Genomic DNA, 11,989 nt, shown 5'->3' on the forward strand with positions numbered 1-11,989 from the left:
CCAGTTGACTTAAAGATTTCCAGTGACCGGACTAAATTTTAGAAGTGTTTCAGCAAGAAAACAAAGAAGCAAAACAAGATATTTGTTTCTATCCAAACCAAAACATTTGGGGATGGTTTTTCCTTCTTTTCATTTGGCTTGTGAACAAGTAACTTCTGCATTATTAACAGAAATTAACTAAGCCTTCTGTGGTAATAAGTCATTCCCCTCTCCCCTTTGGTTTCAGGGATTCAGGGATTCAGGTCACCAAAGACTCTGACCTCATAGTTCACAGAAACCAAAAGGTCATGTTCTCCAGAACAACTGCCGAGTACTCTGCCTCAGGACTGACTTTGTTTTATCCAAGGAGTTTGTTTGGGCTGTCTCCCACTTTCTGAAAAGTCCTATTCATAGATGCTAGGTATCTGCAACCACTTTTTGGCACAAAAAAAAAGATGGATGAGTCACGATTCTGGTAAAGGGGGTGATGTCTCCTCTCCATGGACAGGGATAAATGAGGACACTGGCAACAAGGAGTTTGTCCAGATACTTGCCTTCTCCTGAATGTTGAGGCACAGCCTCCAACTAGTTCATATATTTCTATTTGTTCACTCTTCTGTCATCCATCTTGTCTCATGACAGATGAGAATGAAAAGACCTAAACTCTGCCAAGTCCTCAACAAAGACATTAATATAATTCACCTTCCAGAGCTCTGCTCCAACTGCTCCACACTTTTTCTTTTGTTAGATACTTGTATAAATAATAATATCTACAGTTAGTCTAGCTAAGATTGCAGCAGAAAAAGAAGTTAACCCTCCTGCTTCAGGGCACAAACCAATTCAAATTCTGACAGGTTTGCCAGGCCTGAGGGTAGGAGTTCATACAACCTTCTCCACACTTCCTTCATGTACAGCTGATTCCACCTCTCCCCTGTTCATCCTGCGTTTTTTGTCAGTCATCTCTTGCTACAACTTGAAGTGAAAATTGTTGGTTTCCCTTCCCCATCACTGCTGTTCCTTTCTCCTTGTCCTTAGCCATCCCCACTTTCCTTGGTGCCTTTTCCTACTCCCTTTCTCCCTCTCTCCAAGCACAGAGTTCAGAGACCAGGCAAGGCATAGGCATGGAGATGGGCCTGATGGAGTTGAGTCCACACACACCTGAAGAGGCATTTCCACCTGGATGTACATGCTGCCTGCAGGAAGGAGGTGGGGGTCTCCTTACGCACCTTGGACTTATCTTCCTGCATCCCAAGAGGGACAAGAATGGCACTGGGGTTCTCCCCAGATCCCTGCTCCCACCAATAAGAGCTCTTTGGCTGCTTGTGCCTGCCTGCAGTTCCATGCTGAGGTGTGGCCCATAGCACTGATATGTTGGAGAATGGTTGCAGTAGAGGGGCCATGGATCAATGGAACAATTAAAAAGGAGCTGCAGGCAGAGGGAAGACAAGTACAATCAGTATGATTGATAAGCAAGCTTAATTTATTCAAAAATCCTGTCAGTGTATATAGGGTTTGCTACAAGCCAAGTCAGCAACAGCTCTCATTGGTCAATTTACAAAGGTCTTTGTTCTGTTTAGCCTACGTGCATTTACAGCTATAGCCAGGTTTCTTAAGCCAAATTTCTCATCCCTAGTCACGTCGTCATGGTACATCCCATCTTCTCTGGGCACATCTTGTCATACAGACTATTCTCGTACAAGCATATCTCCAAGGATATGCTCATCCTTATTATCTCATTCCGACCTTGTACTGTTTCCCAGGCCTAGACAGACCTTGTACAGTTTCCCAGGCCTAGACACAGAGCCTATTTCCTAAGCTCTGTTCCCAGGCCAGACACAGCCTGATTCTGATTCTGGGATCTTAGACAGAGGTATCAATTAATAACTGTTCCATTGATCCATGACCCCTCTCCTGCAACCATTCTCCAACACTGATACCTCATTTCCTCATTATCAGCTGCCTCCTTCCTGCCTACTGAGGCTGGATTATGAAAGGTGGCCCAATTTGCTTCAAAACATGGAGTTACAGAGAGATGAAGATCTCTGAAGCATGCTCACCTGTTTTTCATTGATGCATGGCAAGATGAGCAGAGGAAATATTCCTTAAACCTTCCTTCATATCAATCACACAACCCCCCCTCCTGTGCCTATAGGGTGCTGGATAAATATGAGAGCTACTGCCTAGTGTACTGGCCAGAAAAGTCTCATTTTTTACACATTCTCCCTGAACTGCTGCCTTTTATTTATATTTGGGCTGCAATTCTCCTGGAGCTGGGACCATCCTTCTACTCTGTTTTTATAGCATCAAACAAAAGGATCTTACTGGGTTGGGTTAGTAGGGTCCACAGTCATTGCTCAAGTTCAAGTTCAATTGCATGGTTTCACTGGCTGGTTAAATTAGATTATATGAGTAAAGTAGGGCTGGAAGAAGAGTAAGAGAACAGCCCATCACCTAGTCCTCCAAGCTGGGACACTTTTCCTGTCCCTTCTCCCTGTTGCTATAGAAAGCATAATGTTACCTGCCGTGAGAGTTTTGCTAGAGGAAGTTTACACCGCCAGATTATGCTGGTACATGTGCCATGCAGCAGGACTAAGGGCAGATGTCTTCTTAGGACTTGTTCCCATTTTGAGTGTACGAGACACAATGACAAATACTGAGCAAAGGAAATAGACTTACCCAATGCATTTCAATGTAGACAACAGACTTCAAGCCAGAGAGTTTGGTGCCTCTGACCACATAGTCTCCTAACCTACTCTCATCTTGCCCTCTCCTATTTTTGCTTCCCTCATATCTTGCCCTTATCATAAGCAGGAAAATATATTAAAGCAGGAGATGGACTCCTTCCAAATCTTGTCCTTGTTTGCTTAGATTCTGTGTTTTTACTTCTCCTCTCTCCCATTGAGATCATTTACACAGAAAATAGCTAAAGAAATGTAGTAGGTCCTAATGGAAGCCTAGTACTAACCGTGGTTCACCATGCACATAGTTGTAGGCCTAGGAGAGTGTGATCACATAGTCTTGAAGTGAGGAGTTTATAATGGTCTGATCCAAACCCCTGTAATATAAATGGCATCCTTTTCATTGGCTTCAAGGGTCTTGGGTACTGCTGTAAATAGGCCAGCAAGATACTGTACATGGATATGACAAGTATTTATAGGCGTTATGATAGATAAGATGTGTACTCACTGTCTAAATCTAGCCACTGTGTCATCTGAGGAAAGACAAATCAGAACTGATGCTTAGCAGGAGAGATATCAGTGACAATGAGGGATCATTGACTGATGTGTCACCTGCTTCCCCAAAACAGAAACACCTGAGATCCTTCACCATCTACAGCAAGTGCCCTTTGTGACTGATAGTTTTTTTTCTAAAGGAGAATTTTGTCAAATATAGCTAGGTAATAGCCTTCAGATTTATGACATTTTTCTGCAGGAAATGCTCCTAGAGCATCTTGTGGTGATCCAAGCCCTCTGAGAGATTTGTAGTCTTACATCTTCCTTTGACTGGGTCTCTCTAACTGTGGCCAATGACCCCACAGTAATTGAAAACTCATGCTTGGTGATGGCGCAAGTTAATGTGGATGACCTTGGTACAGAGGATTATGTGTACAATACAGACTTGATTGCTATCATCAATACACAAGGTTACCAGCCCTGACAACATCAGAGTTGAGTTACCTGTGTGAAACAACTTATTCATATTCATACCTGTAAGCAAGCTCCTCACTGGCGTTCATAAACATACTTCTCCCTCTGAGCAGAACACAGTGTGCTGATGTTATCATGCAAATCAGGTATCTTCGGATAAAGATGTCCTAGCTTCTGATGTTGGTGGAGTGACTCACTTCTCATTATAGAGGGATCACCAGCAGATATTTTACAAATCTTCATGTCAAAGTTCAGGTGTGAGGAGGTTTTCCATACTCTTACTCTTATGGTGGTGCCTAATCAAGAACAGCCCTATAGGTTTTGGCACTGCATGAGTACACAAACAGAAATAGACAACTGCTGATTCCAAGAGTTTACAGATTAAAAAAAAAAAAAAAAAAAAAAAAAAAAAAAAAAAAAGGCTTGAATTGATTGAAATGTTAAGGGTTTTAGCACAAAAACCTCAGAATTGATACAGACAGTACTCATGAGTGAAGAGACCTTCAGTAAAGTCATAAATGGATCATTAATCTCTGTCATGAGGAAGGAGAGAATAGGAGCAAAAAAGAGGAGAGGTTCTACAATTCTTAATAGCAGATATTGTTTTTACTTCCTCAAAAATGCCACTGGTAGACATTCACTTTGGATATGATCAGAACAGATTTTAAAGGCCTCTTTCCACACACAAAAAATTCTAGAGCCTTATTTAGCAAGATCCTATGCAGTAGCAAGAAGAGAAGAGAAGTCAATCTGGCTTGTTTGAGGCTTAGCACTGATCCCAGGATATAGGAATGACATGGACATTACACTAGGCTTTGAGGAAATGCACATGCAATTCCTCAGCCTCTGGCACAAAAACAAGAAATATTCATGGAGTGTAGAAGAGTATCTCCTTTCTTTGAATTGCCAGATGGAATCTGTGAGGCTTGCACAGTGCTTGAATGGATCTTCCATCATACCTACATGGCTGGCAGACCGGCAGTGCTGATTGTGCATGATCCCAGATAGCAAGTTCTAGGCACTAATATCCAGGGGTTTGCGTCACTGTGGTTCCTCTGTCATGCTGAGTTCTGCAATCCCATTTCTGCAAAGCATCTCTTTCATTTCAGGAATCTGCTCACATCCATTAGTGTTCATGGAAATACTGGGGGCCATACTTATTGTTAATCTCCAGTAAGACTCATATGCAAGTCCTCTGCTGAACAGAAACTTCTGTCCCTGGACAACAAAGAGAGCCATGCTGAAGACTGTAGGAAGGAGGCATGTACAGAAGTCAGCTGTCTCACACTGGCAGCAGCACTTGCACACATGAATTTGGGGTTCTTTTATCGTAAAGAATTCAGTAAACCACTGCTGTCTGCATGCACACTGTTACAGAGTGGTAGGATAGATCTGTTTGTTAATTTTATTCTTGATCCATTGAGGCTTTCTAGTCATTCTGTGATTGCATTTTTCTGTTAACTTATTTATATAAACTTCCTCTAATGCAAGAATAAGTATCTTTTGTGCTGTAACCCTAAGATCCTCTGAAAGGAATTCTGCATGGACTACAAATGATCTCAGATATTGTGACCCTGTAGCAACCACTCAACTACAGTTGTCTGAAGAGCTCCCAGATTTTGAGAACACCACATGAATTGCAACCACAACTGTTTCTGCAAGTTTGGTCTGGAAAAGTCTATACTATATCTTTTACTTAAAAGGTTTTTAAGTTTTGTTGTTTTGTTGTTGTTTGTTTGGTTTGGTTTTTTTCTTAGAAACCTGAAGAAAAAATTACTTTGGTTGCAAAGAAAAGTTTTCCAGTGTTGGGCCACAATTTTCAGGACACAGTCCCTAAAAGATGTAATTGCATTTGTGTTTCAACAACTGAAAAAAAAAAATTACTTGACATAATCCCTCAAAGTCTAACATGGATTTCTTCTGGAAATGTTAGTTCTGTCCACAAAAATGTGCCACTTTTGGTATCTTCTATTGTTGATGTCATTAAAATAAAATCCTGGACTAAATTTAGTCACTTTTTTTTTTTAATGATCCCTCCTCTGTCTGCATTTTCTCTTTTCTAAATGTATGCATCTAGTTAAGTTCTGAATTCCGTTGCAGTGACAGACCACGTTGCAGAAGTGTGCTCTTCCCCACAAGCAGGGCAGGGAATCTCTTCTTATCCTGTCACTCTGTGCAGAAGAAGATACTGTATCTCTCATTTCTTCCAGCTATTCACATTCCAAAATCTTCTGTAATGACCACTGATTGAAAATGTTCATTACAGAGGAGAGTGTTTTCCTGGTGAGTTCCCATATGTCTTCTTCACAGTAAGACCAAGAGCATTATTCTATTTGGGTAGCTTATTACAAAAATATCATATCTCTCCAGTGCCTCTGTTTTAGGTACTGACTTAATGCCAAGCTGGAAAACGGCAGCATATGATGTATACCTCCCAGACACATAATATTGGTGACATGGATTTGTGGGTTTTTGTACTTTTTTTATTGGTTAATTTTCTTTTGGCCAATTAGAAACTGTCCACTAAACTGAGCATATTTGAAATGCTAAGTCAATATGGATATTCCATCAGTGTCATTCCCTAGAAAGTTATAAGAATTTCAGGTTGTGGTGGCCTGAGGTCTGGGCACTTCCAAATCATAAAAGCATAAACAGGTCAGGCAAGTTCTGAGCTTCTGGAGCTGTTTCACAGTCTGTGTCTCACACCTTCCTTGATTGTAGATAAATTCTTCTGTCTTATCTGCTTTCTAGAAACTTTCCCTGACATGAAGAGCCACTGATTTATGGTGCATTAGCCCATGCAGCATATGTTTCTCTAACTCCAAAGAAAGCCTGGCTCTGCAATGCTTGGAAATGGTTTTTTAAAGCCCAAGGCAGTGTTACACACATCAGAATGTGCTCTCTGCGGGTGAAATTCAGCTCTCTGTTGTGACATACCACAATGCTGAGGTAGTTGCTAAGTTCTGGTCAAATGCCAGAATGGATTTCATCCTGTAGCCTTTATTGATAAATTAGAGAGCAGACCAGAAGTCATCTACCTTGGCATTGATTTGGTATTGGGACTAAATCTACATCAGCTATGACTGCTCCAAATTACTCTGTCAATTACCAGGCTCTGAATGCTCTGCCAGGGGATTAATCACCACCAACAAAGAATTAACTACATGTCAAAGTTATAAAAGGAGGGCTTTTAAGAAGCCATCTCTTTATCCGTCTTTGTGAAAACAAAGCAATCCGCAATGAGAGATGTACAAATAATCAGAATACCCAAGGGGGAGGAGCAGAGGTGCAGAACAAGCTTCCAGCAAGACAACCTGCTAAAAAGGTTACTTTAAAAGCTTTTTGATGATGGAGCTTATTGTATTTATGAAAGATGTGACAGGACACACTTGCCTGTAATAGCAAGGGATTGGAATTGTCAACTTGGTACAGCCCTTCTGGACCTTTTCTTATCATGTGCTGTCTTAGGCATTGCAATTAAACTCAGTACAACAGCTGTAAGCAGGGAGAACTGCAGAAGTACAGTCAAGTGAAACTTTTATCAATGAAATAATAAAAGCAGCCAGTGTAGTGTGAAGAAAGCAGGTAGCAGGATAGAGAATGGCTGCACAATAAGAGAGGGGAAGCCAGCAGGCCAGTTTCTGGACACAGACCAGTATCTTGTGATGCATTGTGTTGCGAAGTCAAACATTTCATTAAGCTTATGAGTTGTACCTCAGGAAAAGGAAAATATCATTTTGAGTTCAAATGTCTGTCATCACAGCTAGGTTTGCAATGCCTTTCTAAGAGCTGAAATAATAGCTGGAAAGCCTCATCTGTGTACAAAATCAAGTAAAAGATAAAAAGACAGATTTGTGTCCACTAGAAGATCAGTGAAATTTATCAACCCAACAAAACCACTTTATTTCTTCAGAAATCCTCTAAAATCACCCTCTCTAACTCCCTCTCTAACTCTGTGTTATTTCCAGACTGCTCACTACTTCCTCTCATCTTTATAATACACGAATGACCCTCCTATCTGTCAGACTTGGCTTTGCTGAAGTTTATATTCTGCTAAATAAATATTACGTTGTGCAACTCTTAGCAGTAAGAAAATATCAGCCCATCTGGGTTTTTTCCCACTCTTCAGGAAAGACTGCACATCCAATTCCTAAAGGATGGGGGCAGGCAGTAAATCCCATCCATGCTGAAAGTCATGTTCTGTTATTTCCTCTTTTTATTCTTGATTATAGCTGTTCACACACTTGCCTTTTGCTATTTTCCCACATTGAGCATTGCCCAGACCTTAGAAACATCATGGCCAGGGTTGAAAACACTATTCTGGAGTCTGACTGATGGCAAATTCGTGGGGATGGATCCTGATAACTGATGACTATCTTGTCATTACACTGAGGACAACATGAGCTACCTTTCCTTCAGTCTTTTTCCACCATCCCCTCCTGTGGTCCCAGTGCAAATGAAGTTGACAGATGGGCTGGGCTCTGGATGCCTCCTGATCTGTGAGCATCACCTGCTGCTGTGTCCATGTCACTCAAACAGGAAGCAATGGCCTCTCACCCTAGTAACACCTCGTCTCTGTAGCATAGGCATCCAAATGCAAGTGTGCCTAGAATAGCATGAAATGATCTCCTGCGGCACTCACCATTGGCAGATCTTTTACATCAGTTAGGAGGAAGAGCTGAGGGCAGGATGGGCACAGGTAGATGGACAGTTCTAGCTAGGACCCAGGCTAGGGGCAAGCCCACCCATCTCCCACCAGTGGCAGGGGTAATGCAGAGCAGAACTTTAAAATGTCGCTTTTAATAGTCACTTGGATATCTTGCTGATTCCAGTGTGTTTGGTCTTTGGCAGACCACAGGCATCTAATAGTTCTTGAGACCTTCTATGGCAACAGAAAGAGCCAAGTAATTCCCTTCTCCCTGGTAAAATAACAGCCAGCATTTGGGTAATGCAAACATTGTTTCCTTCATGTGCCTAGAAGCATGAGAGTAAGTGAGGCCAGATAAACTACAAGTGACCTGGCCAGTGGGAATGAAATGCCAAGGAAAAGAGACAAACCCAGAGTAGACAACAAGGTCTGAAGAGACGATGCTGTCTTTCATTTAATGAGGTGCATCTCTGGCTTGTATGATCAACAGCCATGGACAAAGCAGAGGAATTCTCCTGCACAGGGCTCAGAGAGCAAAGTCTCCTCCTCAAGAACCTAAGATGAAAGGCAGATCTTGCATGTAGAGGTGTCCATCAAGCTGACTTGATTTCTGACCAGTCTGGAGAGACGACTTTTTGTTCTCTCTGATTTGTCCTCTGTGTTAACATTTGCTTTAGATTCTTGTCAAAACAAGACCAGTCTCTTGAAATGTATCACACACTCTGTCCTGTTTAGTTCTGTAATGTTTTGTTTGGCTGCTGGCAACTTGTTCATCAGAAGAAATAATACGTCCATGGTCCATGCCCTAAGAAATCTCCTCCTGTTACAGCAAAAATATAACAAAGCCCACCCTGTTCATCAGGTTTTAGTAGAAATAAAATAGTCAACCACATTAGCCTTCTGACAAAATATTGTCAGAAACACACTTGGGTGAAGTTGTGCAGAAAGTTCCTGGGATCAGCTTATTGGGAAAAAAGTGAAGGAAAAGATTGCTGTATTATGAAAAATTGTCCACATGGTCCAATGCCAGAACTACAGCTAAAAGTAGTGGATGCTTGAAGGACAAGTGCAAAACCCTTCCTAATTCACCTAAATTCCATGCCAGTAGGGATGTCTTACTCTGCCCCTTTCATGGCTGATTATGTCATGCCCTGAAGCTGGGCACTGACAGTGCTTGTGATTTTGTCCTGGCCAGCCTGGGCTTTGAAGACATGTGTGTGGCTGGTGTGCTGCAAGTGCAGATGCCCATTATTCATGTTTTATTAAGACATGGTCCATTCCCTTTACCTAACAGCAAAGGTAAATTTAATCCCATGTCTATCACATGTTAATCCAAACTGTTTGTCTCAATATAATCCTGCAGCATAGAACCCTCTGAAAGTACTACATGCATTGCCAGAAAAAGTATTTCCTTTTGTACTTTCAAGTCTATCTTCTTAAAATAAAGGAAGAGTCGTGGTCTTGTTTTATTGGAAAGTGAAGTAGCAGTGCTGGTTGGAGTCACCTGCATTGCTACTTACTCCTGCTTCCCCTCCTCACACTCCCACCTGAGTATAATTCCCCTGGCAATATTTTCTCCTTATATCAAAGCTCTTTTTCCCTTCCCATCTTCTGTATTTTTGTAACTCTCTGAGTAGACATATTCCATTGCCACCACTCAGTTCCCTCTTAGGTGCAAGGTGATTTGTGACACACACATACCCAAGCCTTTCATACCGGCAGTCATCCAAAGTCCCTGTGCTGACTTAGCTGCTGCCTTGTTTCCCATCACGAACTGCCTGTTTGTCCTTCCATCACCTGCTGCAGCTGATTCTAACTTCACTTGGGAGCTCTCTGAGGACAGAGCCTACCCTTTAACAAGTATGTGTTCCACACAGCCCATGGAGCACATCATGAATCCCACACCACAGGCTGAGTGGATTCCCTTGCCCATATAACACAGGCAAAGGCAGCTTTTCAATAGGCAGCATGTGCTCTTCACATAAGTAAGACCATTGGAAATACAATAGGATCAGGAAGAAGCTTGCTGAATGAAGTTGTGTTTCAGTTAATATCAATGAGGCTGGCACCAATGCAAATAACATTTTCTCATTAGCTTCTAAGCACTTCCAACTGTGTCTCATTCTATTTTTCTGATCAGTGTTTTACAGCCAACAATCGCTCTGTTTCGAAAGAGGGTTTGAAATTGTTCCTTCACAGATATATGGAACTAATTCTGCAAGTGTGTGATCATGAATAGACCTGAACAATTACCACTTTTGCAGAGAATAATACATACTCTGTAAATGTGGTTTTAGTTGTCCTGAAACTGTTCACACATTATTAATACCGCTTTTCATGAATGATGCTAGCTGGGAAAGAAAAGAGAAAAAAAAGGAATTAACTTCACAAACAGGAAAGAGAGGGAGCTCTTCAAATTGCATCTCTATGTTTAGTCTTAAGAGTTGTAGAATAGTCAAGTTAAACTCCCACACAGCAAGGGAAGATGCAACCCTGCCTCTCAGCTGCCTGGAGCGTGACTGTGGGTAGCAGGACACAGACTGTCATGTCCAGACCCTCCTAGGGTGCGAGTAGCTCTCAGCCTCCAGTCTCCTGTTGGCTTTTCCTGACATAAAGCTCACAGTTCCTCCCAAAAGGAGGGGAATCTATGCATCTCATCTTGTGGAACAGTACTCCAGTCCAGCAGGATGAATAAGGCAGTCTTCTGCCCCAATCAGTATTTAAACAAGAATGTCTTCAACAGGAAAAGTGGAGAGTTAAAGATAAGACAGCCCAGAACCCTTTAGAGACTGCTACTCTTGTGCAAGGAGGTGTCAGAGCCCCACTCTCAGGGCTGCTGCTTTACTCCAGTCAGGGACTTCAGCCTGAACTAGCCTTGCACTAGAGATGGGGAATTTCTTATGGCTCCCTCTATAACAGATAAAAGGCTGAAATGGCAATAATTTTTCCTTCCTTATGAGCTTGCATAACCCACCCCCTCTTTGCCTTTTGTTTGCATGTGTCCATAGCAAAGTATTTCATTTTGGATTACATGGAACATTTTGTGTCAACTGAAGACAATAAGACTGATCCCCTTCCTCTGCCTATGAGTTAAACCCCCAAAAATTTACATTTGTTTTTTTCTCTAGATCTAAATTATTTTCCAATCAAGCTGCCAAGCTCAAAATCACTTCATCATGCAGCTCCAGAGATGAAATAAATGCATTGTCTCCCATACCCACCTGATTTCCAATGAGAAACAGGACAAGAGAACCCAACACATTACAGCCTGGCCTAGTAGGAAAGGTTGTTGTTGATGTCCACATAATAGGCATGAAGAAGAATTTCAGCTATGTTGGAGCAAACAATGTATTGCATTTTGGAGCAAGATTTTGCTGCAGAATCCAAGGACCCTGACTGAATTCATAGTCAATACAGCTGGGAAGATGGAGATGATTTGGAACTAGATTGAAAAATGAGGATTTACAAAAGGAGCAGCATCTCCTTCGCTTTGATCCACTCAGCTGCAATAGAAGATCCCAATGCCACCTCCACTTCTTCTTTCACAGCAAAGTAAGACCCCAAAGAGTCACTTCTAAGTGTAATTCACCAAGCTCGCTCCCCAGTTCTTTTGAGCAGTCATGCAACAGACATTGCATCCCTCTATGAAGCTGCTGGACTATGCTATTGCAAGGTTTTTATTATACCTTATGACTAGTAGATGCAATCTTTGCCC

The sequence above is a fragment of the Lonchura striata genome, chromosome 3, assembly GCF_050655825.1.
Source record: "Lonchura striata isolate lonStrDom1 chromosome 3, ASM5065582v1, whole genome shotgun sequence".
NCBI lineage: Eukaryota > Metazoa > Chordata > Aves > Passeriformes > Estrildidae > Lonchura > Lonchura striata.